Genomic DNA, 27,838 nt, shown 5'->3' on the forward strand with positions numbered 1-27,838 from the left:
TCTTTGACTCATTTTGACTTAAGTTGGGCAAATATGTGAAGTAGGGGTCCAATGGTACCAACACCATTTTTTGAAAACATCAATTTTTGAATTGCTTTGGCACCTTTAACAAAAATCAGTTGACCATAAATATATGTAAAATGGGTTTATTTCTGGACTCATAATTCTATTCCATTTACCTATATGTCTGACTTTATGCCACTAGCACACAACTTGATTATTGTATTTTGTATTAAATTCTGCATCAGAAAGTGTGAGTCCTCCAACTTTGTTCTTTTTCAAGAGAGTTTTGGCCATTCTGGGTCCCTTCGATTCCTATATGACTTTTAAGATCAGCTTGGGAAATACTGCCGTCTTGACATGTGAAATCTTCCTATCCATGAATATGAGTCATCTTTACATTTATGTAAGTATTCTTTCATTTCCTTCAATGATGCCTTTAAGTCTTCAGTGTATGAGTTTTATACTTCTTTGGTTAAGTTTATTCCTAAGTATTTATTTAATAGTGTTATTATACATGGAATTATTTTCATAATTTCATTTCCAGCTCTTTGCTGGTATATAGAAATACAATTGATCTTTGTATATTGATATTGTATCCTGGAGCCAAACTTGTTTATTAGCACTAATGGATTTTTGTGGATCTCTTAGTATTTTCTATAAAAGAGACATGTCATCTAATGTAGTTTTACTTCATCGTATACATTCTGTATACCTTGTATTTCTTTTTCTTGCCTAACTGCACAGGCTCGAAACTTCAGTATTATGCTAAGGAGAAATGACAAGAGTATGCCCTTGTCATGTTCCTGATCATAGGGGGAAAGTTTCAGACATTTATCATTAATTATAATGTTATCTGTGGGGATTTTATAGATACCCTTTATCGGGGTGTCTGATATTTTTTATTGAATATTTTTATCATGAAAGTCTGTTGGATTGCGTCAAATGATTTTTCTCTGTTATTACTATGACCATGTGGTTTGTGTTCTTTATTCTATTAACGTGTTGCATTATATTGATTGATTTTCATATGTTGAAAGAATCTTGCATTGCTGGAATAAATCTCACTTAGTCATGGTGTATAATTCTTTGTATATGTTGTTGCATTTAGTTTGCTAATATTTTTTTGACTATTTTTGGATCTGTACTCATAAGGGGTACTGGTCTATAGGTGTTTTTTAATAATGTGCTTTCCAGTATTGGGAAGTGTATCCTTCTCTTCTATATTTTGCAAGAGTTTGTATTATTATAAAATATCCTTATTTGTCCATAGTAACTGTTTCTGTCCTAAAGTCTATTTTGTCCAATACTAAAACCAATCCAGGTCTCTTTTGCTTACTCTTTCCATGGTATGCCTTTTTATATCCTTTTATTTCCAATCTATTTGTGCCTTTTAATCTAAAGTGTATTTCTTCTAAACAGTATATACTTGGATCATTCTTTTTATTCTGTTTTTTTTTTAAATATTTTATTTATTTATCTGACAGAGAGAGAGAGAGCACAATCGGGGGAAACAGCAGAGGAAGAGGGAGAAGCAGACTCCCTGCTGAGCAGGAAGCGTGATGGGGACTGATCCAAGGACTCTGGGATCATTACCTGAGCAGAAGACAGACACTCAACCAACTGAGCCACCCAGGCACCCCTATCATTTTTTTTTTTTTTCAGAATTCATCTGGTAAATCTCATAGGCTTAGTTTTCCAGATAAACTTTAGCATTATTTTTCACATCCCGCCCCCAACTCCTGTCAAAGAAAAGCAGTATATTAATTGAAATTACATTAAATTTCCAATAAAATTTTAGTAGGACTTTGCAATCTGGTCTAACCAGTAGTGTTCAGAAAACTGCAAACTTTGATCTGTTGCAAGTCAACTATCCTGAAATAGGATTTTCTCTCCGTCATTTTTTTTGTCCCTTCTGCTTTTCAATTTGAGTGTTTATCCATTTTCACTTATTATAATTACAGGGCAAGGTTTATATTTACTGCATTTTGCTATTTGTTTTCTATGTGTCATATATCTTTTTGTTCTACTCACCCATTATTGCTTCTTTGTGTTAAACTGATATTTTCTACTTTATCATTTTAATTCCATTTTCTTTTCTTTTACTGTATTTTTGGGGGTTATTTTCAGACTGGTTGCCCTGGGGATTATAATTAACATCCAATTTATAACAATCTAGTTGCTTTCACACAAATTTAATTTCAATACTATGCCAAAACTTTGCCACTATATTGCTGGATTCTACACTTGATCTTCTGTGTCATTACTGTCATATAAATTACATATTTATGCACCATGTGCTCATCAACACAGATTTATGGTTGTTGATGTATGCAGATATCCTTTAAATCAGGAGAAAAAGAGGTATAAACCAAAATACATTTATACTGTCTTATATGTTTATTGATATAGTCACCTTTACTGGTACTTATTATTTTTAATGTGGATTTGATTTACTGTTTAGTGTTCTTTAATTTCAGCCTCAAAGATTTTCTTTAGTATTTCTTGTTCGTCTGCTAATGATGAATTCTCTGCTTTTATTTATCTGGTAATGTCTCTTTTCCACCTCCTTTTTGAAGAATAGCTATGTTACAGAATTCTTGACTGAATTGGTTGGAAAGTCTTTCAGCACTTTATACATGTATCATCTCACTGCCATCTGGCCTCCATGGTTTCTGAGGAGAAGTGAACAATTAATTTTATTGATGATCCCTTATATGTAATGAATTTATTTTCTCTTTCTGCTCTCAAGACTTTCTCTTTGTTTTTGTCTTTCAATAGTTTAATTATAGTGTGCCTAGGTGTGAATATCTATGAGTTTATTCTATTTGAAGTTTGTTGAGTTTCTTCTATATTGGGATTAATATTTTTCATCAGAAATTGGGGCCATTATATATTTAATAGTCTTCCCTGTTTGCTCTCACTTCTCCTTCTGGGACTCCCATTATGAGTATGTTGATGTGCCTGCAAGTGTTTGCTCGTTTTTCTTCATTTTTTCTTTTTGTTCCTCAGTGTATATAACCTCAATTAATTTATGTTCCATTGTGCTAACTTTTCTGCCAGCTCAAATATGCTATTGTGTTCTTCTAGTAAATTTTAATTTCAGTAATTGTACTTTTCAATTTGGTCCTTTTAGTTAATTTTTGCCTCTTTATTGATATTCTCAGCTTGTTGAGACATCATTCTTATGCACTCCAATAGACTGTATTTTTTTTTAGTATAATTAACATAACTGATTTCAAGTCTTTGTCTGGTAAGTCCAACACATGACCTTCCTCAGAGATAATCTCTATTGATGGCTCTTTTTCCTGTTTAGGCACCATATTTTCCTGTGTTTTTTTTTCCTTGCATGTCTCATAATTTATTAGAAATTGGACATTTAAAATAACATGGCAACTCTGAAAATCTGATTTTCATCCCTTCCAATGTTTTGCTTTTACTACTGGGTTTTGTTTTGTGTCTGTGTGTATGTGGTTGCCATAGTGGTGGTGGTGGTGGTGGTGATGGCTATGGTAATGGTTTGTTGGTTTAATGGCTTCCCTGAATGAACTCTGTTAAGTCTCTATTCTTTTTCATTTGTGGCAACTGAAGTCTCTGCCTAGTCAACATCATGGTCAGTTAATGACTAAGCAGATTTCCTTAAAGGAACCAGTAAGTCTACCAGGCTCTGTTGAGGGTCTCTGTGTGTCTACTGGGGAACATCTTCAGTACTCAGCCAGGTATTTGATGATTCTACGTTATGCTTCACTTCCTGCTTACAATGAGTCTCAAGGTAGGCCACAGGTGAGAACTTAAGTCCTTCTCAGGTCTTTCCTGAACATGCACACATCCCTACACATTCACATAAACTTTTAGATCCTTGTGATTGTGTGTGTGAGCTTTTCAAAATCACTGTGAATATCTCTTTTCCCAGCTTTTCCTTTAAAGTTTTTTAGTTAGTCTATGATTTTCTCCAACTGTTATCCAATGCTTCAGACAGACACAAAAGTAGGTAGTTTACCTCTAATTGGTTTTGACAAACACTGCCAGGCAAAAGGGTTTTTTTTCATTATATGAGGTCCAAGTCAAGGCAAATAAAGACTGTCTTACAAGTGGGGTCTTCCATGGAACCACTAGACAGGCCAAATAATGATAATCTATGGGAATGAAGTTTAAGGGAGCTTCAACCCTGTTCTCTTCTAGTTGCTTCCAGGCTGGTGTATTTAACTATGAGCATGGGCTCTAGGTTTTCAAGGCAGCCAGCTACCACAGAGCTTAAGGGTGGGAAGATGGCAACAGGGTAAGTTAAAATACTCACTATTTTTACTGAGATGCAAACACTGTTATTGAATAAAAACTTTCCATATAACTGCAAGCCTTTTCTTAACTTCTAAAGTTATGAAAATGCTGATTCTGACTACTTATTACCAATTTTTTATAGATTTTATGGAAGAGAGAATTTTCAGAGACCTTCCCATTTTTGTTGACATCAACATTAATTATTTTAGAGTAAAAATTTATAAAATACAAAATATTGGTCTGAGGGGAAATTAGAAAGTCTTAAAATTTCATCTTGTTTTATTGTTCAATACCTCCCATGAGGAAACAATATGTTATGTGTGTAATACTCTAACTTTATGAACATTATGCATATTCATTTTCCTGAGAATTTAAGGTATAAATATGGTCTATATAATATTAAACACAAACAGGAGGATATTTTCTGAAGATGCATATTTCTCAGAATGTCAGCTATACCTTGGAAACATGGACTAGGTATTTCAGAGAAATAAATTGCTTCAGGCCTAGACTTAGAATTCAAGAAATATAGTAAGATAAGTTTTGATTTCGATATTTCATGTTTAAGATAAGGCCTAGAATTTGGTGAGCTATTACAGGAGCTAAGAGTAGAATTTCCACTGCGGAGTGGGACCCCCAAAGAGCAAGCCAGGTAGGGTGCAATCAGTACTTTTTGTTACCAACCAGACTGCTTATGATACCAGTATTTACTGTGTTTATTTTCCTTGTGTTACCATTGAAGGTGATATCCCTTTCTGAAAGCTAGATAAGAAGGTATATTCAGGAGAAATCAAGCCTCAACCTGAATCCACCTAAAAAAATTTACCAAAGCCAACATTTTTCATATTTCTGATCATGTGCAATATCATTATATGTCCTTAGAGTCAGAGCTTATCATCGGAGGCCAGGAGGACAATTTTGCTTAGGCTGCATAGTCATGAAGGGCTTTGTGTCAGACTTTCAATCTTATCTCCAGATTCTATTATCTATATGGTCACTGGGTGTAGGGGGGGAAGCACTACAGGAGTGAAAAATATATATAAGATATTGTTGCTTAAAGTGCAGTCTGTGGACAATTAGCATCACCATCTTATGAGAGATTTTCACATACATAGAATTTAAGGCATCACACTAGACCTACTGAACCAGAATATACATTTAAACAAGATCTCCTGGTGATTCATGTGCACATTAAAGTCTGAGAAGTACTGCTATAGATAATCTAACCATGGATTGTTGAAATTTGATTGTATACACTCCATTAAACAAGGCCTTGGGGAATTTAAAAGGTTGTTTTTGATCTTTCTAGCTACTCTGCTCCTTTCAACTGCAAAAGCAACAGGGCAGCTAAAATATTTTAACCTCAAAGTGGCCTCTTATAAGTTATAAGCTGAGCTATATTAAATATCATCCTATATAATATTGCAATAAAATTTCTATGGCAGAACAAAGTCATGGTTTTTTCCCCCCAAGAAAGTTTATTTATGAACCCTAGAGAAATTCCATGGTCAAGTCATTCCATGTACCAAACAGAGTCTACACCAAAGAAGGTTACTTCTTGAAAAAGTTGCCAAACACCATTCTTACATATTTAATAGGAAGAGGTGAAAATGATGATAATGGACAGTCCTACCTTGTTGCAGAGATGAAATTTCCAAAATTTACTGAACATATGAATTGTCATATTATATGAGAAATTCAGCATTAGGTTGTCCAGGAGTCTTGGAAGAAAAAGCCCTGTAAGATAAGGGAGATCAATGGAAAGCGGAGCCTGAAATGGGGATTCAGATGCATGGGATGTATTGAGGAAGGGTTCTCTGGTGAAGGGGAGTAAGGGAAGATGGGCAGGGAAAGCAGACGAACAATGAGGTATGAGCTGACATGGTATCTAGCTTCAACCTGATCCCACAAGGAATTCTGGAGTATGAATTTCACCACAGAGCCCCCTCTAAGGCATGGACACTAGCCTGTGCTGTCCCCATGTCAGTCAGTCACTGACTGCCTCTGGATGATAGACATGACCTCACTGGCCAAGGGCAATTCTCCAGAGCAGGGGTCCCTGTGACAGCCAACATAGTAGCTCCTTTATTGAGGAGATCTAAGAGGGACACCAACAGGGCTACAAAGGAATCATATAGGGAATGAACAGTGACTCTGAAACATCCATTTTATTATTACCCATGAATACAAAGCTCAGTACGATCTGACAGCCTCAGAGGAGACAGAAAATAGATCTTGATATAGGGCATATTTTCCATTCATCCATATTTATTTAATCCGTATAATTTTAGCATGTGTGATGTGCACAGTTCTAAGCTGAGCACTGTATGTTTTTTTAAGTATTTCAATATATGGTGTCTTACTTTAGGTTCCTTTAAATGCAAACCCTGAAACAAGGACTTGGGTGCAGGTAGTGTATCTGGGAAGTAATTCCAAGAAGCACAAAAGAGGGTTAGGAAAAGTGAGAGAGGGAAGGAAGAAAAGGTTCATTCCCAAATAGATTGTGAACTGTATGTAGTAGAAAGCCCTTGTATAGTATATCACCACTTTGGGCAAATGAGGTTCAGTCCTATTGGTGGCTTTTTGAGGAATGCACCCAGAACTGTGCTACCAATTCCCATCCCTTGTCTTATGAGGATTGTTTCTGGAGGTATGAACTCCACAGCACATCCTGGCTACCATGAACATAGGCTGTATGTAATGTGACTTCAGAGAAAAAAAGAACTAAGTTTAAATTAATCAAAGCTTTCATACAAGAAGTAAGATTTGAATACAGGGCTTGAGAGATTGCTCCAACAAAGATACATGAAGGGCTAAGGAATATGATACTATGCCAAGTAGAAGGAAGGGAATTTGAACTTGGCCTCGCAGGGAATGAGGTGTTACGAAGATTAATATGGGCAATGTATACAATAAAAGCACTGATTTATTACGATCATTATGACAGAAGCGTGTACCACAATCAGCCATCATGCAGCCATCCAACAACTATGCATTTAGCACCAACTGTATACCCAGCCCTGGAAGCATCAGGGTCAGAGACAGCACCCCAGAACTCATCCGGTGTGGTCCTCCAGTCTGAGTTAAGTCAAGAGGAAGCAGCATTTCCCCCACAGCGAATTTCAGCCCTCACATGTGGTGCCAAGTTGCCCTCTCTCAAGGTTCAGGAAGGCCGCCCCAGACTCAGGTTGAATCTGTGGGGTGCTGGGCAAGTCTGAGAGAATTTGTCCTCAATCTGATGGGCGGTCACTGTGCCAAAGTTCAGAAGGCCAAGGTTCTAGTTCATGCTGTGCCAAAGAGCTTCACAAGTTTTACCCTCTCTGGAACTTCATTTCTCTTTCTCTAAAAGTAAGGAGATCCAACTTGGGGATGTCCATAGCCTTCTCCAATAAACTTTCTGCTCTGACGAAACACCAACACTTGTTTTATGGAACTACCTAGCTGATTTGCCACCTCCTCAAAATCCTGCCATTCATCCAACATATTCTTCCAGAAACGTCCAGCAATGCTTTTGGTCCTGCCTTTAAACTAGCATGGCAAAGTCATTCCACATATTAAAGGTCATCTGTCCACTTGCAAGGTTCATAAAGCAACTACATTCTTTTTTATTTGTTTGAAATTAGCCTCCTTGTATTTCCCTTAAATAAAAATCTAGTGGAAATTCTTCACCTCATCAATTTTCATAACTCAGAGCAAACTCAGGCACGCCTTCCTTTTGTTCAGAAAGCTCTTCTATGGCGTGTCTTGGCTTTCTTTCTACGTGAACAAATATCTCTAAATAAAGTTATACAGCATTTATTATTTCCCACTACACAAAATTTTTAAAGAAAAAAAAAACATACTTGTGAGAAAATGTGCTGATAGCTAACAGATTAGACCATGCCTATGGAAAGTCTTTCTATTCACAATACAAAGCCACTACAAAGCCGGGGGAGGGGTGGTGGCTTACATACACCTTAGCCATAGAATCCAGGAAGAAATAAAATACCATCCCAGATCTGTAACATGACAATAAATGTCAGTGCTCATAAGTATTCCCAAATCTGCATGGTCAAGAGCAGAATCTGAATATGCCAGGTGTTCAACCTCCCGGTCCAGACAGAGATCTAAGCTGTGCTTCTCTGAGTAAACCCATCTGAGAGGGTCAAGAACACATGCTGTCCTTGAATTCTGGAGTAAGCTGCCAAATGCAAGTCCAATCGAAGACGGGAATGTAACAAGTGTTCCAGGTGTCATAATAATACATTTCTACGGCCGAATGAATAGGACATGCAAGACATAAACCTAAGGGGGAATGAAAGCTGCTCTTTTAAATGGGGAAAATCCAACTGTGTAGGAAAGAGGCATGACATTGATCACACACGCTAGAAAGGTCTAGATTCCCAAGGACAAGGGGCATTTTTTGTTTAATTCCACTAAGAAAATAAGTGTTCATGGTTAATGTTGCAGCACTAAGTTGCACGAAGTGAAAAATTTCATTTGGTTGCTATTTTTGATAAAGAAACTATTTGTGAATGTTCAGTGAGGGCTGGACTCCAGAGGGATCAGATCAGAAATGTCATGTGTTTAGAAGAATTTGAGAGAAAGAATATATCTGTCAGTCTTGGACATGCAGCCCTGATGCCTCAAACATTATGCATATAACAACTTCGGAAAACATTTTAGTGTTGCCCTCTGGGATTTGAAGGAATAGCGGCAAGGAAACAAAAAAAAAAACCAGAGGGTCCATTTTACATATTTGAATTCTCTAGCAGCCACATTATTTGAAATCCAAAGTTTCATAAAAAGGGCCTAGGGAGAAAACTCTAAAGGCCATTTAGTCCAAGTGCTCATCTATGCAGGAATATCTGATGGGTGTTTATTCTAGGCTTGGATACTTCTGGGAGGAATGGCAGATGGGCTCACTTGTCCCACTCTCACTGTCCTGCAAAGCCATGATTGCCTTATCTCCTTCTCTCCTTCTCTCCTTCTCTCCTTCCTTCCTTCCTTCCTTTCCTTCTTCCCTTCTTCCCTTCCCATCCTCCCTTCCCTCATCCCTCCTTTCCTTCCTCCCTCCTCTCCTCCCCTCTTCCTTCTTTCCCTCCTTCCTTCCTCTGTCCCTCCCTCCCTTTTCTCCCTCCCTACCTCCTACCCACCCCACTCTTTCCTCATTCCCTCCCTTCTCTTTCTTCTTCCACCTCCCTTCTTTCCCTCCTTCACCATTTTCTTTCCCTTCCTTCTTTCTGTCACCCCTCTTTATCCATTTTCCCTCCTTCTATCTCTAATTCCCCTTCTTCCTTTTTAAAAAATAGCTTTGATGTTTCTCAGTTTTACCTTCTGTTGTGCTAAACACCCATTCCCTCTAAACTTCCTCATTTGTGTACAGTTTCTGGCCTCAGAACTCAACAGAATGAGTCTATTTGGTCTGCAGGATTCTTTTCTTCCAAATTCTACCAAAGCCTCCATGCCTCTCTTTTCCCAGCTTCCAAATCTCTCAAAAAATTCATACGTATGGTTTATGAACTGGAAACCAGATTGCAAATTAGGGAAGGAGCAAAATTTTTAATGCTTATATATTAGCTACATTTTTATGGTTTTGGTACTTTACCTTAAGGATACCAGAGGAGCTAGCCAGGTAATAATAATGCAATAGTCCGAACTATTGCATATTTACCATGTGCTCAGATAATGCGCAATGTATTTACAGGGACTATCTCACTGAATTTTCTCCTGCTACAAGAAAGCTATTTATTAGCCTTTTTGTACAGAGTGTTAGAGAAACATGCCCAGGGTCTGCCAGCTAAGAAATGACAGCGTTGGGCTTTGGACCTCTGTTCATCTCCTAACCTAGTGCTCTCAACCACTACCCAGTCTGACTTTACATATGCACAGGGTTTCCTTTCCAAAAAGGCATTGGAGCTGACTTTGAATTCCACCCACATTTACCATTAGCACCCTCAGGAGTGCCAGAAGCCCCGCTCCCATTTATGAGTTTCCCACCCCTTAGAGGGCGGTACTCAGCAGCCACAAAACCCCCTGGACTAGGTCTTGCCACCTCCCCCTAGTCCGGGCTGCTCCTTCGTCCTGGACCACCCTCCTCAGGCCTCTCTCCATGCCATGTCTGCACCCAGCCCTTCGGACAGACCTGTGTGTGTCCAGCATGCCCCATCATCGCACCCTGGACATCACCTCCTGCCTGCCCTTGCCTCTCACTCCGCACTTTGCCTCAGCTCAAGAAACATCCTGGCTCTGTTTGAGGTTCTTATGTGGGAACCTTCTCACTGCTGTCAGATTGGAAGCACTTCCAGAGCAGAATCCAGGCCCCAGATAGCACTTTGCACATGCCAGGCCCTCAATTCACACATGCCGGACACATTGATCAATGCATCCCCTTCCCCAGCATCTCCACTGAGGGCTAAATCCCTCTTCTCTCCTGAGCTCTAATTTCTCAAAGGAGCATGAGCACACTTTAACTCCCAAATGCCTTTGCAGACTCATTCATCTGCTTTATAAAAGCATCACCCAAACTTTGAGTCTCCCCCAAGCAGTCTGCACAGAAAGAGGGGATTTAGTAAGCAGCCAACAGTGTATTTTGTGCTCAAATGCCTCATTCACCTAAGACCAGAAAAGAAAAAAAAACAAAATCAAAAACAAAAACCATACTAGCCCCCAGAGAGTCTCAGCTTCCAAAGGAGTTGTTAGAAGACTGCCCTTGACGGAGGCCCTGGAGAGGAGCTAGTGCTTCCCGTGGCTCTTGTAACCAGGAGCAAAAAGCCCCCAAAGCATTGGGGCATAATTTTCTTTCTTAATAAAAGATTAATTCCTACATAAAAGGCTGTGTGGGGACCCTCATTACTTGCCAGCAGGGCCGTTCCATTTTCCCCGTGCCGGGTCTGACCTGCTCTGGAAAGCTGTATAATGTACTGTCGGGGGCATCATTCCAGAGATGGAGGGATGCAAATGAAACCAAGGAGGAGGCTGTGTAGACCCAGATTGAGATGCCAAAATTTTCTCTCAGCTGTGACATTCCCATTTCTGTTAATTGGTTTCCATCTCCACTTACTAGACCATCTCAGTGAGGCTGTCTCATTCTCTATGGCATGTTCGACGTGTTATCAACACATCTGCATGTGCTCTTCCTTCTGCCTGCTCAGGTCTGGCCTGAGTTTCTGGTGGTGGCAGCAGCTCCTGCCACTTTCTGGACACTTTCTAATAGACAGGTCCTATGCGTGGCACAGTCATTTTGGTTGTATCTCTTAGTACTCATAAATTCTGAGATAGACACTTGTATTATTATTGTAAATCTATAATCAAGAATAATATATGTTATAACATTATATGTAATCAAACTACTATTTATAAAATGTGCAATGGAATGTGTGATTAAAAAATAATACACCCGGGATGCCTGGGTACCTCAGTTGGTTAAGTGACTGACTCTTGATTTGGGCTCAGGTCACAATCTCATGGTCATCAGATGGTGCCCAACCTGCTTAAGATTCTCTCTCTTCCTCTCCCACTGCCCCACCCCTCTCACACTCTCACTCCCACAAAAAAAAAAAAAAAATTCCCTATTTTGCAACTTCAACTTAGGTTGGAAAGATCATCCCGGGTCCCTCAGTTAATAAGTAGTAAGCATTGCATTTAAGTCTAGGCTTTTCTAGCTTTTTAAGTTCTTGCATTTAACTAGTCTGATATATTACCTGTGTGTTCATCCTTCAAGGCCAAGTTCAAATCTTACCCTCTTTATGAAGAGCCTTTCTTGGTGGCAACAAAGCTGAGCAGTTTTTTCTACCTCCCTATCATATATATATATATATATATAACTAAGGAAATTCGAGTCTCATCAAGGCCTATCTCAACATAGTGCCAAAACCAGATCAAATATCAGTCCCTTATCCAGAAATTATAGAAAAGAAGCCAAAACCTTTTTGCAGGTTCTCAAAAAAAAGTACAAAACATGGGTTACATTCATTAAACCTGATGGAAATGCTAAATATCTTAAATTCATCACATAGTTCCCACCTCCTCACTCCCCCATCTATTCTGTAATAATTCTTCCCTTGCCACTGGATAAAAATCTTAGCAGGCCCTATGACTTATCTGGTCACAGTTATATCATTCAAATTCCCCATTACGTTAAATCAGAATTAACATGTCTAATCCTTGTATCTGTCAAAGGCTCTGACTAAGGCCTACCATGTAGAAAGGAGGGGAGATATTCAGAAGTTTCTCTTCCTGTCCAGCTCTTCCATCCATAGCTCCCTAAGCTTAGTTTCTGACTTTTCTAGGATTAGGACATGGTAAGGGGTTTACAGGGAGGTTTATACTAGACTGAAACTCTTATAAGCTACCTTTATACCCTCTGATAACAGAAGCAATGCATACTGTATGTATTATATAGTCGTTATTATACTATATAAATAACAATACATACTATAAAATATATAATACTGGGGTGCCTGGGTGGCTTAGTGAGTTAAGTATCCAACTCTTGGTTTGGGCTCAGGTCACGATCTCAAGGTTGTGGGATCAAGCCCTGCCTTGGACTCCATACTGAGTGTGGAGGAAATATGTAATATTAAATGTCACAAGTATTTTTAAAAATTCAAAATAGCACAAAAAAGGCAACAACAGTCATCTCTAATCCCACACCCCAATTGATTTCTATCAACATTTTGGTGTATACCACTGATACTTCTCCTTCGTCTACAGATTTCCATGTTGCATGTGTATGTTACAGAAGATACTTTCTCCAGATGGTCTTTTTGAAATCTTAGTAATGATCTTTCTCTATCATATGATTCTGGAGTGCAATACACACAAAGAAATCACAAATCACCTGTTGATAACAACTATAACGTCTTTGCCTTTCACAGCTACGCCAGAAAATGGTCAAGTGTGCAAGTTAAGAGCCTAGACCTCAGAGCTAGACTCCTTGAGACACTCCTCCCCCGACTTATTACCCAAGTACCCTTCAGTAAACGAAATCAATTAATGTTTCTATGTCTCAGTTTCCTGATCTGTAAAATGGGGATAGTTAGAGTAACTGTCCTCATCAGGTTATTATAAAGTATACAATATATAAATGATCATGTATGTTTAATATTGTTTGAAGAGTGTCCGCCAAATGGTAAGATCTGTTTAGCTGAAGATCTATTTAGACTGAAACTCTTGTAAGCTACCTTTATACTCTCTGATAACAGAAGCAATGCATACTGTATATATTATATAGTCATTATTATATTATATAAATAACAATAGATCCATTAGCTATGAAGATGAGGAGCTGAGGCTGACCTAATTATACAGTGGGAAATAGAGTTCCAAGAAATTTGTAACTGGTGAGATGAAATGAGTATAACCTCTAAGTGCTAATCTAATTATTTTAATTATCACCAAAAAAGTCATAATAGGTTTTACTGAACAAGGTAGAACTTGGTAGAATTTAAAATCATTTGAGTCTGATGTTTGATATTTATGTTATTTTTCCCTGCAGTGGTTTTCCATTTGTCAACTTTTTTCTGGGTCTTCTCCGTGTCCCCTAAAATCCAAAGTTTTTAGAATACAGGATGACAGTTAACTGCCCTTACCCTAATAAATAAACAAACTGCACCCTCCCAGGAGAGGAGCCACACATGAACCTCACCGCTGCCACCAGCACTGCGGCCCACCGCACATTCTCACTGAACTCATCTCTGATCAGACCATCAGAGAAGAGAGTGAGACTGAAACACCAATATCATCCCCTTCTCCCCAGTCACCTGCCAGTGGATCCCCAGAAACTGGTGTGATTGGCAAATCTCCTCAAAAATTGAGAGGCCCCGGAAGGGCTGGGACAGACAGTAGAGGCTAAGAATTAAGAAGGGAGAATCCTTCAGGTGTCAGCTGTCAGGGTCTGGAGGGGGTGTCCCGGGAAACCCTGAAAGGCAGCTCATGATCACGAGCTCAGACTTTTGTATAATGTTGGTCTGAATGTTTGCATCATTTTTCTTTCCCTCGGTTACTTCCTTTTGTTCACTGGGTTTGGATTTTGAACCAGGATTAGGAGTTTTTAAGGACTAAGGAAGTAAGAGCATTCCATACAGAAGTATTATCTGCAATGCCATGGAATAGTCAGGGTCCTGCAAGTGGCTCCTGGAGGCACGGACATATACGTGGTCCCTCCAAGTCAGTGGTTCTCCATCTTGGCTGCATAGTTAAAATTATCTGGGAATCTTTCAAAAAGCCCAGTGCCCAGGTTTTGCCAAAGCCAATTTCAATCAGGAATAAAGAGGGTGAGACCCAGGCATTAGCATTTGTTGAAATCTCCCTGGATTATTGCAATATGCAGCCAAGGTTGAGAACCCAGGTAGTAGGTTATGGCTAAAGACTCTAGCTCTGTCCAGGCAGGTGTGTTGTTTTCTATGTACTAAAACCCTGCACCTTAGATTAGGTCCTCAATCACAGGAGGAATGAGTGAGGTATGGGAGGACTGTAGAACTAGTTTTGTGGCCTGAAGGTTCTGGGTTCATATCCCAGCTCTGCCGCTAACTCAGCTGCATGGATTTGGATCATTCACCAAGCCTCAGTATCCTTCTTTGTCCATCCATTAAAAATAATAATAATAATATCAATTTTCTAAGGATTTTGTAAAGATTAAAGGGATGAGATGAAAAGCACTAGCTTGGTGCCTGGAACATGATAAGGGTTCAATAATAATACCTGTTGTAGCTATTATATGTTAACTACCTGAAATTTTAGAAATAAAATAAAAAGCATGTGCTATTGACAGGGGAACAGTAATACCACAGTCACATACACAGGACAGCACATTCCAAATGAATATATGTTCACACTATGGATTTATTTAATGTTAACACCTGCCTTTAAATTCATAAGTGCTCATAATTACGGATATTAGTGTTCTAAATGGAGGAGGTATTTCCTATGCAGGATGTGATGCAGAAAGGGAATTGAAATTCAGTGGATGCATTCAGTGTGTCTGTTGAAGACCTCTAAGTGATGTGGAGACATTATTGTATCCATCTTGGCAGGTATCCAGTGGTGTAGATAAGAATATGTGCTATCATCCAAGGACAGATCAACTAAGTGGCCCAAGAACTGGAGTCATAAAATCATAAAATGTTTAACTTGCAAGAGATTATATAGTCCAATGACTTGAAAATATATATACTCTTAGAAGTGGAACACTTTCCCCAATAGAAATCTTAACTGTTAATGCTCAATATTTGTGAGTGAAATTTTTGTTAAAGTGAGGCTTACCTACTTCACCCTGAAGGGCTATTTGGAGTTCTAGTGATTCCACTCTGAGCTAGAACCACCAATGGTAGACTGTTAAATTTGGTAGCATTCAATGAAACTCACCTCCTGGTGTTTTTGCTGTTGTACATTCTCCTCTAGCCCTGAGTATGGACTTGGCCGTGTGACTAGCCTTGGCCATTGAGACATTAGCAAGCATGATACAAGCAGATATGCATCCTGCTTTACGGTGTACTCATTCTCTGAATCAACTGTCATGCGGTAATAAAGCCTCAGTTAGGCTACTGTATGATGAGACTATGTGAAGAGAGATACCATGAAGAGCATCAACGAGATTTGTGAGTGAAGTCCTCCAGATCCTGCAGCCCCAGGGTAACCTCTGAACAACTGCAGCCTCATGAGAGACTCTAAGTGAGACCAGCAGAAGAATCATCAAGCCCAGCCCAGATTACAGAATCACAAGGAAATAAAGTGCAATAGCTTCTAGCTACTAAGTTCTGGGGTGAATGGTTACCTAGCAACAGGTAACTGAAAAGTCATTGGCTAAAGCCCCTATTATATCTGTAACATCTATCCCTGTGCATTTAGAAAGTGCTTTAGTAATAAGTACCAAGCCAACCTGATTAACCAGTAAGTGGAAGGCCCAGAAATATAATCAAAGTCTTATTCTGAATTCAGTGTTTGTCCTAATTCACCTGATCCCGTATCAGTGGAACAGAACCCCTAAACTCCAGATACCCAATCTAGATTCCTTAACATTCACTGTATTTTGAGGTAGAAAGGGCTATTTGGTCCCTGAGACCAGAAATCTCAATTCAGAGCAGATAAGAACAAGAGGCTTCTAAGCAATGACATAAGATGTCACAATGTCCATGGACTTTTCTTAGAGGAGAGTCTCTCTCAAAACTTACATGCTCTTATTTTAGACAAAGTTCTATGTTCACACGGTTTTCTAAATTGTTGGCCCATAGTAGTTTGTATGGAAGAGGCACTTGAAGTAAGTGTATTAAAACTTCAATAACAGGCAAGAAGAAAATAGGAAAACTACATAAAAATACAGACATAAGTATTCAACAATATTTTAAGAGTCTGGGGAAATTTAGTATAGATATTAACAACCCTAGTCACCATATGAATTATCACAATAATAGACCAAAAGGACTGATTAGTTATCAATGGTCTTGAGATACCAATAAAAGTTTAATATATTCTGCTTGATAATTATTATACCTTCTAACTTACACAATACTGTAGTGTACATATGGCTGCCAATCTGGTATCTGTCTTTTGAGAAAATTATCACTTCCACATTCCACAGCATTCTTATTTGTTCCATATGGTTCTGGTGGAGCTGAACTCCATGACCCTTAAAAAAAATCACAAAACCCATTTCTGTCCAAATGGTGTATTTCTTTCCATTGGCCACAGCAATTGGTTCAGGGGTGGGCATGTGCCCACGCTTGCTCCTTTAGTTTTCCCCATGATTTCTTCCAGAGTTATACAGAACACTGTCCTCTTTTCCCCTGGATCATAAGCTCTCAGGATACCCTAAGGCCTGGGTAGGAATGAGATTTGCTAACTGAAGCCAACTTTCTTCCACATGCAGAGTGCCTTTCTTAGAACAAAGCTAAAAAGAAGTAAGAATTGCCAAGAAATGAGAGGAAAGACAAAATTCCAGTGGTGACTGAGCTCCTAAATCTAACTGCAGCCTCACGCTGTGAACTTCCCAGAGAAGTGAGCTTAAGTAGATTGTAAGTTTCTCTTGCGTACAAGAGACTCTGGAATAATAAACCCAATTGACAGTTTCTAAAATGCTTTCACATTCACTACCCATTGGTCCCTCATGGTAATCTGCAAAGGGACTGGGGCCGTTAGATGATCCCCATCTTATTGGTAATGAAAACACACCTCCCGCGAATAGCCTTGCTGTACCCACACACCAAGTTAGATGCTGAGCCTGGCTGAAAAATGAGGTACTCTGATTTGAAGTCCAGGGAATTCCATAGTTTACTGATGTCACAAAATTATTTTCCACAAACCTCTATTGATTAAATCGTTGCAGGGCTTAAGCAGTAGAAATTCAGTTATGTGGAAGGCATCACTTCCCCTTCTCAGTGACTAACAGAAGCATCGCTCCTAAGGAGTGTATCTGGGAGGCTGCACTGTCTTTGGTACAGAGGCAACATTCAGCGATGACTCACAGTAGGAAACCAGGCTCAGAAAGTCTTAGGTTGGGTTACTTGAATGCAGAGCCCAAGATGGGGATTCTTGTGCAAGGGACTTAATAGGGGTGAGCTCACAAGTGAAGACTAGAAAGGGATACAGGATAGGGTCAGAGAAGGAGCCCAGAAAGGATGTGATGTCGGCTGGCATCTGGCCTCAGCCTGATGATTCCAGGAGTCGGAAGAATAAAGGGCACCATAGAGATACCCGTCCCCCACTGAGGCAAGAGGAACCAGCTTTGTGCCCTGATATCAGCCAGTCATTGGCTCTGGGCTGCCCCCACATTGGGGTAAGGGGCAAAATCTCCAAGCATTTCTGGGCAAAGCAGCTCCTGTTGTTTGAGCTGATTCTCTTGGCAAGAAGCCTGGGGGCAGCTCTGTGCTCTTATTGAACAACACCTGTAGTAGCAGAGCCCTGAGTTAGGCAGAGAAGTTCCTGGGTGGGACACCACAGTTTTACTAAGAAGCCTAAGCAGGGCTCAGCCTGAAACAACGCTTCTTTCCATAACTTGCATGTGAAACATCTTATGCCACACAGACCAAGCATTTGTGAAGTAGCCATCTAACGCCAGGCTTGGCACTGGGTGCAGTGGTGTCATATCTCATCCAAGCATTATGTTCTAAAGTAAATGTGGAAGATGCAAATAGCATGAAGTCAAAATTACCATAATATATGTATATGTATATGTTTACACACACACACACGTGTCTATGCATTTATATATAATGGATAAAATATCAACTATACATAATAAAGGGCATGTATGTTTATAAATAAAATAATTTACTAGATTAAGTTTATATTTAATTGGATTACCCTATATCTATCAAGAACCAGGTTAAATTACACTTGAGCAATACTGGAGGATTTTGTTGGAATTCTGTCATATCTGAGTGCCCAATCTGAGACACTTCTCAGCAGAGCATTTGTGGTGGGGGTCTGACCTGTGTGCTTTGCCCTCACAATGGATCTTTGACTCACTGCTACCATCATTACCATATCTGGTAGTTAAATACTATGCTCTCAAACTTGCAGACCACAGATCAGGCATTTATAAGTGCAAAGAAAGAAGGTGGGTGACTATGGGTTTTATTTCCTTCCTTCCCCCAAAAGAGCATGGCAAGGAAATTTATTTCTCCTTAGAATTTGAGAGGATTGCCAAGGCTGTGAATTGTACCCCATAATATTGGGTTAAAAAATTCACTTTTCTTTATTTGTCACAATTAAATAAACTCTATTCTCCTGCCTGGTTGATGAAAAATTCTATCCCATTGTTAAAGTATAATTTTCAAAAAAGTGACATAATAATGCTTAGGCAAATATAAAATGAACACATGTCAAAGATTTATTCAACTCATTAATTACTGAGAGAAATAGTAAGGTGTTAAAACCAGCCCAAAGAACATTTGAAAAGATAGGTATTCATAGCCAAGTTAATAAAGGCTGGTTGGGATAGGCTGCGTACAAAGATGGTTAATGTCCAAAGGGTGATAAGCCATAACCTTTGAGATGATCCGTTCCACTGATTGGAAGTAATTTGCATTTCTACCGAAAAAAGTCTGCCTGATAGCTGTAGCTTTACAGAGTCTGGGACCTCTAATCAGTAGCAAACTGTGAGTTAAAGAACATGCATTTGCCTAATCCCTGGATGGGCCTGCACCTCCATATGACACTGAAAAAGCAAGCCACCCACCTTTCACTTTATATCCAAATTTTGAGTCATCTTTATTAATAATCATCATTACTGAGTCTCTCTCTCTCTTTCTCTGCTGATGGGCTCATGCAAAAATCATGGGTCATTTAGAAGCCAGGAAATAGAAAAAAGACCAGGTCTTTGGCCCACTAGGACATCATTTTTACCAGTGACTTTCTGTGACCTAATCCTGATGTTGTGTTCAGGCCTCTGCCTTGGATGCCTCAGTGTGAGGCACAGACGCTAGGATCATCCCTAACGACCACCACCACCTTCCAGTATGCCTATATTTGCATAATTCCCTCCCCTTAAGTGTGGGTGGAATCCATTACCTTTCCTCTAGCCAAGAGAATATTGCAAAGGTGAAGCGATTCTGCAGGTGTAATTAAAGTGGCAAGCCAACTGATTCTGAGTAAAGAGAAGTTTTCCAGGATGGGCCTTAATCAATCAGTGAGTTCGAATTAATCAAAGGAGACTGAGTCTGTCACATAAGCTACTTCCTTCTACATTCTGGAAGACAACGGAAGCAACAGACTTGTCAAGAGTCAAGGGAACTGGTGAGTATTCAAACAGCTTTATATCAGGGACCAGCACATAACTTTCTTTCTATCACTTTGGAAGCCCTCTGCCATGAACTGGGCTCTCAGACCACTAAGCTGTTTCCTAGAAAATGGAAAAATAGGCAAATCGATCAAAACCTGCTTTCTTTTCCCATTTTCACAAATGTAATCCGTGTTACCCTAGGTTCATCAGAAGGCTGAGGTTGAGGATGATGGTGTATGTTACATTATTTTATTAGGATATATAACATCACGGAAGAGGAGCAAAAAGCAGAAAGAGTCGAGAAAGGAAGGACGGAGAGCAGATAGGAGGTCACTGCCACTAGGGAAACTACATAACCAGTCATGGACCCGAGCCTTCAGAAATTCATATCAGTTACATCCCAAAACTAGGATGTGATGGTGGCTAGGTGCAGTGAGAAAGGAGAAATTATGTAACCAGTGACGCCCCTCTCCAATGGTCCAAAGGCCAGTTTCCAGGCGAAGGTTGGTGGGGAAGGGATAGCGTCAATCCTCCCATGGGGGCACCACTTCCAACACCCAGCAATGGAGACACTGGAGAGAATGTGACCTTCACCTCTTTCTCCTTTCTGCCTTTTTCAACAGGTTGAGTGCGCTAACTTCCCACAGTCACTAACTGTGACTTCATCTATGCCCTAATTCTTTATAAGAATTTAGCAGCACACTTATCTTAAAAAAGAAAGAAAAGGGAAAAAATTAGGGAAGTCAGCATCTCCTTTGGCTTTTCAAAATAACAGAACTGAGCTGAGTTTCTCTGGACCTAATCTTCCAGGACATGTTAGCCTCCATGAAGCTCTACTCCAGGATCTAGGGTCAGAACCATTTCCTGTGAATCGGTACAGCTGAGATTTGCCCCAATCACGGTGTGAAGGGAAGCATAATCTTCCCCAAAAGAAGTTCTATACAGACAAGGAATACAAGGCAGTTCAATTACATTATAATTGACTCTAATTGGCCCTCCCACGGGCTGTTAAATTCTGATCTGCAGCCTGGTAGCACATTAGAATGCTGTAACACCTCTATCCTGCCCTGAAGAACACAATAGAAATGTTTAAAAAAAAGAAAAGAAAGAAAGAGCAGTTCTCAAACTTGAGCTCAATCAGAATCCCCTGGAAGCAAGCCTTCTTATGACAACGGATGCCGGGCCAGAGCTTCCGATTCAGTAGGTCGTGGGTGGGCCCTAGAATCTGCATTTCTAACAAGTTCCTTGGGGAGTGATGCTGATGCTTAAGAACCACAGATGTAGAACTGGACAGGGAGAAGCAAGTGACAGGGCTGCCAGAGCATTAGGCAGAGGCCACAACACGAGGGACCACAGGGCTTACACTTTGATGTCAGGCACCGACCAAGGATGGAAACAGGAAGACACGAAATCACACCTGCCTCTTTGCAAAATCCCTCTGTCTGAAGCTTGGAGAACAAACTGGAAGGGGTAAGAATCAGGACAGAAGGCCTATGAGGAAGCTGTTGCATGATCCTGGTGAGACATGATGGTGGCCTGGGGTGTTGGAGCTGATGACTGGAGACAAGCAGATTCAAGTGGTATTTAGGCAACAGCATGTGCAGGGCATAGCAGCTGACTGAGGTGGGCCATGAGGAAGAGGAGGGGGTCCCTCATGATCCCTGGCTTCCCATCAGTAAATGAGACCCCGTTACTATGAAAGGAAAGAAGGAAGGAGGTAAGTTTGAGAGGGAAAGCTGAAGCTGTTGTCATCCGGAGTTCAGTCTGTTTGAGAGACCTGGAGTGAGGATGTCCAGTATGCAACTGGACAGAGGGTTCTAGAATGTCCAAAGTCTGGTCCAGGACAGAAAAAGGTTTGGGAATCTTCAGGTTAAATAAGTACACATGGCAAGTGAAGCCTTGGAAATGAGTGAGACCATGTCAGAGAGAGGACACTGAGTAAGAAGGAAAAAGGATCATGGATGGAAGCCTGAGGAAAAGGAGGTAGACAGAGGGCTGATGCATATACCCAGCCCTCCAGGGGCCCCAGCAGTGCTTGTCTCAGTCCTTCCTCAACACAGTCTTATAATGTTCACATTCCTCTCACAATTACATGGGACTTAACTGTCTTTCCTCCACTGGACTACAACTGGAGAACACTGCTGTTCATTAGTAGTTTTGCCAGTTGTCCCATATTGATTCCGATACCAATTCCAATGTGTGTGTATGTGGGCACAGGGCGGAGGGGTCCCCACACCACCAAGCAAATCTCCACCAGCTGTGTGTCCTCCCATTCAACTCAATTTGACTACCAAGAGATAGCATCAGATTCCACAGGTTAAGGGCTCAGTCCCAGAAGACTGTCACCTCCTCTAACTTCAGATACCAATTGCAAGTCCAGGGTGTTATCTGGACTTCTGATGGACTTCTGACCAACTGGCTATAAATCAGAGGTTCCCATGAACCCCTTCTTGGGTCTGATCAACATGCTAGAGCAGCTCACAGAATTCAGGAAACTTGTTTACTCACAAGATTACCAGTTAACTGCAAAGAATATGAAAAGATAGAAATCACTAGTTAGAAGAAGAGGTACAAAGGGCAAGGTCCCGAATAAAGGAACTTCTGTCTTTGTGGAATTTGGGGCCTGGCTCAGTGGCACATGGCAGTGTTCTGGTTCCCCAACCTGGAAGCTCATCAAACCCCCTCCTTTTGGGTTTTTATACAGGCTTCATTACATAGAAAAGATGATTAAATAGTTGACCATTGGTGATGGGTTCAACCTCCAGCCTTTCCCTCTTCCCCAGAGGTCAGGGGATGGCACTGAATGTTCCAACCTTCTAATCAGATGGTTGGCTCCACTGAAAACCAGCGCCTATCCCTAGGTGCTTTCCAAAAGTCACCTTATTCACACAACAAAAGATACATTTATTGCTCTCCTCATTTAGGAAAATCCCAAGGGTTTTAGGAGCTCTGTGCCAGAAATGGGAACAAAGACCATGTATTTCTTATTATAAATCATAATATCACATCCCATTTAGGGTTTCTTTTTCCTGGAGAAACTATTTGACATAATCAACCATATTAATTTGTCAGTGTTTGTTTTTAAGATCTAGAAAGAAAGCAGATGACAAATATCGGAAAAGGCTTCTCCGTTCACTCCTTTCCTCTAGCGTCACTAAACAAATTGAAAAGTGGCAGATGATGGACTGACCCAAGGACTAAGACCTTGCCCAGCAGGCCCAAAGCAGGCATGCAAATGGAGAATTCACACTTGCAAATGGTGCTCAAGATCCACCATATTGACTTCTTTAAAGGAAATAAAATGTAGCACTGTGCCCCAGAAATTGTTTGTCATATGGTTGTGCATATTTATAGAGAGACTGTTATATTTTTAGTTGAAGAGAGGTGGGTTTTTTCTCAGTTTCTATGGTAAATCACTTGTAAAGTCTGCATTTGTATGATTAAAGTAATAATGTTGAATTGGCCAATTTGCCCAAGTAGGAAATGCACCGAATTGCCAGGATTTAAAATACATACACCCTTTATAAGCAGAACCACACTAATGGAACAAAATGGAAGACCTTTTTGTTTGTTTGTTTATTTGTTTTGTTTTGTTTTTAATTACCATCTTCAGACTTGAAGTTAAAGTCCCCAAACTCCACTTGCCCCCCAATTGTATAGTTCCCTGGAGTAGTGGGTCTGTGTGCACTCAACTTGGGGGAGTGGGAAACAGAATCCTTCCCCTCAGGATTCAGCTCACCTTAGACCCATGCTGTCCACCAGGGCGCCCACAAGCCACATGTGGTTACTAAACACCTGAAGTATGGCAAGTCCAAACTAGTGAGCCCAGTCACAGAGGTGCTGTGTCAAATACACGCTGAATTAGGAAGAATGTTTTTGATATATGGGGTTAAATAAAATATATAATTTTTAAAAATCTTCTCACTGTATATTAGTTTGCTAGAGCTGCTGGTAATAACATACCACTAACTGAGTGATTTAGACAACAGAGATTCACTGTTTCACAGTCCTAGAGGCTAGAAGTCCAAGATGCAAGGTATTGGATAGAAGTCCAAGGTATTGACTAGATTGGTTCCTTCAGGGGGCTGCAAACCTCCTTGGTTTGCAGATGGCTGACTTCTCACTGAGGTCCCTTCATGTCATCTTCCCTCTATGCCTGTGTCCAAATTTGTAATCTTTTTAAGGATATCTGTCATATTGGATTAGCACCCAACTCTAATGACCTCATTTTAACTTGATAACCTCTTTAAATACCCTATCTCCAAATCAGGTCACGTTCTGAGGTACTGGGGTTAGGACTCCAACATACCTTTCTTGGAGAAGACACAATTCAACCCATAAAACACTGTTTATTCTTCCTTTTGTTAAAAAGTGGCTATGGGAAAACATAAAATTACATACACAGCCCCCATTATTTTTCTAGTGGACAGCACTGTTCCAGAATAATTCTGTCCCCGAGTCTGGGGGAAGGAAGAGAGGGGGTGGCACAGGGAGGCTGTGGAGGAAAGGCAGTTATGAGCTTTCCTGGGATGCCTATCATCTGAAAGCTTACTGGCCCTTTGAATGACATGATCATGGTTCCCATAATTCTGTGAGAAGTCTAAACCTAAGTTGACCTTGGAATGTCATCATACTGATAATAAACAGAAGTTTCTTTATCCCTTTTATTCTGTTGGAGTTGGCTACAGAGAGCAGAGCCCACTTTGTTCATGCATTCACCCACCGATTCACTTGCTCATCCTTCCATTCATTCATTCACTCATTCACTTATTCACATTACATTTCATTCTTCTGGAGGCCTACAGTTGGTGCCTGCAGACTGTCTTAAAGATCTTCTTGACTAAAGTAGAGTTTGGTCACCACAGCTGAGGAAGATAGATTTTTAAATAGGAGGGTAGACAGCAATCTGAGCTACAGAGAGCAAACAGAACAGAGGTCAGGAAATGGAGGGACATAGGAGAGCAAGAAACAGAGACCAATAATCAGGTTCGGTCTACAGACTTCCTCTTCCTTATTTCTTATGGAACGGTGAGGTATTTTTTAAGGAAAGTCTGCCCAGAAGTTAGATGTGAACTCTTCTCTCTATGCATAGTTCCTGTCAGCACTTCTTGGCACCTCATTAGCATTCAAGGCCTGTGGGAATTTCTGCTTTGCCACCAGTAAAAAAAAAGAAAGAAAGAAAAGAAAAAAATAACAACATTGAATTAATGGTTAGGAGGGAGTTGTTACCAATTCTTGTTCTTTTTTACCAAGTCAGGGAGCAAAATTATTCTAATTTAGCAAAGGCATGGGAGGTGAGCATGATAGTGATGGGGTTCGGGACATGCTACCCCAAAATATGGCACTGTGGCATACTGAATATTTTTAGCCGAAGGAGTTTAAGAAAATAGCAGAAGCAGGAAGGTCACTCTGACCTTTTCCCAAGTTCTGTCCTGAAACTGGTCATAAACCCTCATGTGAGAGGTGCCCTACCTACACCCGGAGGAAAGGAACATCCTTATCTCCCAAGACAAAGAAACGGTGAGAAGAATCTGAACAAACCAGCTTTACTGAATCTCCCCCAGTTTGCTATTGCTTACATGACTGTCTACTCTTCATCAAACCTAACATAAAAGTGCTCTGCTTTTACTGTTTCTTCGGCCATTCATTTCCTTCTGAAGCCTCCCTTGTCACGTAAAATTTATATTAAATAAGTCTGTATGCTTTTCTTCTGCTAATCAGTCTTTGTCAGTTTAATTTTCAGACCTAGCCAGGGATCCTAAGAGGATAAGGGAAAACTTTTTCCTGCCCTACAATAGATTCTTGAAAAGTATTGAAGTCTGATTTTCTTTTTTGGCTGAATTGACACTAAGTTGTCTCCTGTGTAAAAATCACATGTGGGCTCTCTCCCTGGCTGCACAGAATGAAGTCTCTTTAACAAGGTTCTGTTGAGTTGTTTGCATCTCCTAAAAGAACCCCATGGAGACTGAGTTACTCAGAACTAAAATTAACTGAGCCCCTCACTTCCCAGATTCATAATAACCCTGTGCGGCACAGGGAGCTGTTGGTAGGCAGCCTAATCTCTCTGGATTGACCTCTTTGCCATTCTCCGTATCACTATGGCAGAGCACATCTCCTTCCCAGGGAGGAAATGCAAAACTATTCCGAGGCGGCAGAATTGCCCGGAGGAGATAAGACTGCACTGTATTAACCTTCCCACCCGATATGCTCCCAGCTCCAACAGGAGGGAAAACAAGACTCAAATTAATTCGGGTTATTACCGACATACTTAGGGTGGCTCACAGATTTCAGGCTCTCCTCTCTCAGGTCTGGACATTTCTAGGAAAGCTTTCTCTGGGACAAAGGGGCAGGTAGGTCATGCAGATTATTTCTGACTGCCAAAGAGTCAGGAAACAAATGCATCTTGCAGTAACTGTCAGCCACACGACTTTCTCAAACGCTTTCATGAAAGCATCTTCAAGGCAGAGCACAACAGGAGGTCCTAAGTAGACCATGGAAGAAGGACTTGGCAGAGATAATTGGTCACCCATAAATGCCACACTGGGACCTAGTAAAGCTGAATTAGCCATAAATCAGTTGAGCAATAATTTATTTAACTTTTACTTGGTGGATTAATAAAAGAGAAAGGACATAGTATCTCCCAAACCAGAAATAGGAAAAATAAAACAAATGCCTTATGCTTTTCCCTGTATTATCGTAACGTAACTGGCATATTGAAAAGCCGTTTTGTATGAGTGCTTATCGTTTCCTGCTGTAGTTCACTGAGATCCATCTTTCTCACATATCCTTGTTCCAGGGCTCCTTGTGTTAAGTGCGAACTGTACTTCTTACAAGTGGATTCCTGCCAATTCCTGTTTAAGATCATGTGTGGTAGCTTCATATTTCATTTAATTGATTTAAATTGAATTTAATTAATGACCTCTGTGCATCTACACCCTTTATCCTGTAGCTTTCTAGCCCCTCACACTCTCTCCCTCTCTCTTTCTGGGCTTGGCCATGTGACTTGCATAGGCCAATAGGAAGTTAGCAAGTGGGAGGAAAGTAGAGGCATGAAAAACACTTGCCCATTTCTACTTCCTCCCTGCTTCTCTGCAATTTCCTGTGATAACAGGCACACACAGGCTGGCCTAATAGGAAGAGGCACACGAGGGGAGGACTCGTCCTGACTCATCTCAGCAGAGGCCCCCCTCAGACCAGCCAGCCCCAGTCAACCTGCCAGTACACCTCAGAAAATGACTAAGCCCAACTCAGACCAGCCAGTCTCCCAGTCAACTCACAGATTTGTGAGAATTAAAAGAAAAAGAAAAGAAAAAAAAAAAAAGATTAATGCTTTAAAGACACTGAGTTCAGGGTGACTGTAATGCAGCATTTTTGTGGCACAGCCGAGAAGAAGGGAAGGGGATAAATGAGTACTTGATTTTTTTTTTCCAGATAAGAACTAACAATACATTTTGCTAACGGAGTACAAATACATCTTGCCATTGCAGAAATAAGTTGCCATTTGACAATTCTATGCCTTTTGCCAAAATCTGACATTCCCAAAAACTTGGCTTGGAGGCTGGGGATACTGGGGGAACTGTCCTGCTCCTTCCCAGTGTTCTGTAGGTATCCAGGCAGGAGGCTGTCCTCTGGGCCTTAGGGGTATTACAGGATCAATGTCCTGCTCCCTGCGGAAAGCAGGGTCTCCTCTCCTGGATTTCTGACAGCCTGGTCTCAAGCTTATCCCATGTGGGCTCCAAGAAATCAAGTTTGTATGCTTGATATTATATTAATTGTTTTCCTCCAAAGCTATAATAAATTTGCCTTTCTCTTGTCTTTGAAACAAAGTGTAAGTATGAAACTTTTAAGCTGAAAGAATGT

This window comes from Ursus maritimus, unplaced genomic scaffold (assembly GCF_017311325.1).
Source record: "Ursus maritimus isolate PB19 unplaced genomic scaffold, ASM1731132v1 scaffold_22, whole genome shotgun sequence".
In the NCBI taxonomy this organism is placed as follows: Eukaryota; Metazoa; Chordata; class Mammalia; order Carnivora; family Ursidae; genus Ursus; species Ursus maritimus.